Here is a 1,707-nt window from a genome sequence, read left to right as displayed (position 1 = left end):
TTTTCATCTTCTGATGATTTTAGTAGTCGATAAACGACAGCGTAATCTGCAAACAACCGAAGACGGCTGCTCAGATTGTCTCCCAAATCGTTTATATACCGTAGATAAGGAACAGAAAAAGGGCCTATAACACTACCTTGGGGAACGCCTGAAATCGCTTCTGTTTTACTCGATGACTTCCCGTCAATTACTACGAACTGTAACCTCACTGACAGGAAATCACAAATCCAGTCACATAATTGAGACGATATTCCATAAACAGGCAATTTTACTACGAGCCGTTTGTGTGGTACAGTGTCAAAAGCCTTCCGGAAATCCAGGAATACGGAATCGATCTGAAATCCCTTGTCAATAGCACAACACTTCATGTGAATTCATAGGAACAATGTTTTCTAAACCCATGTTGACTGTGTGTCAATGGGCCGTTTTCTCCGAGGTAATTCATAATGTTCGACCACAATATATGTTCCAGAATCCTGCTGCTTATCGACTTTAACGACATGGGCCTGTAATTTAGTGGATTACTCCTACTACTTTTCTTGAATATTGGTGTGAGCTGTGCAACTTTCCAGTCTTTGGGTACGGATCTTTCGTCGAGAGAACTGTTGTATATGATTTGATGCGGTACAGATTGATATGATCCCCATGCATAACACATCAGTAGCCTGCATTAATGGATACGCAGATATTGTGTTAGCAGTCCAACCACAACATATGGGAATCATATGAAGGGCTTATTTCAATAGTGGTACAAGTCTATTACCTCCACTTTTCTGCCTATCCAAACAAACAGATAAAAAGGTTCATCTCTAGCAGAAAGCCATTTGCTTGAATATTTATGGTATCTCAACCGCAGATTTTTCAGCCCTCATTTAACTTTAGAACTCTGTATCTCAAAATGAACAAAAATGGACCTGAACCACTATTGAAATAAGCCCTTCATATCAACCTGTACCGCATCAGAAAGAATCTGAAGATGACGCAATGAAGCGTTGAAACAGGTAGCGACAAAATAAATAAAATCATAAGGGCGTCTGTAAGTGTTTTTACTCTTTTATTTTTTTGTCACGGCCGTCGTCCCAAAGGACCTCCTGATAAAAGGATGGACATACAGCAGCTTCATCAGTTGTAGTGACAGACGATGGGCTTTGTGCCAGCTTCTCTGCAACCCATGACAGGATATTTTCAATAGGTGAGAGATCTAAAGAATATTTTGAACGGGACTGCACTTCAGAGACGGTGAGAGGTCATGAAATGAATCGAAAGTAGCTAACCAGTTGTAACAAAATACGGTTTTATTCAATCTTTGAGCGTGGTTTCGATGGATATTAACATCTTCAGAAATGCATGTAACCCAAAGACAGTGTACCAGCACTACAAACCCAGAAATATGCATGTCAAAATTACCCATCATACAGACACTAGATCCCCAAAAAAGGTTTGGAATAGCACATATATCATAAAACATAACTAAAAGCGTGAAGAGCTGTACTTACCAAAATTTCACACTGGAAAAACACCAGACAATGAATGGATCAGACATTTGACCAACTGACAGCGCACATCATTGTATAGATTATATGCCGGCACATCAGGGCTAGGAAAGCTAGAATAGTTAAAATCCAGAAATAAAACTAATCAAATAAAATGTCAGGTCGTGGTATGAGCTGTACGCCGACTGACAGGAAAAGGAGAGCGTAAACACCA

This window comes from Schistocerca gregaria, chromosome 9, assembly GCF_023897955.1.
Source record: "Schistocerca gregaria isolate iqSchGreg1 chromosome 9, iqSchGreg1.2, whole genome shotgun sequence".
Lineage (NCBI taxonomy): Eukaryota > Metazoa > Arthropoda > Insecta > Orthoptera > Acrididae > Schistocerca > Schistocerca gregaria.
This window is presented reverse-complemented; position numbering follows the sequence as displayed.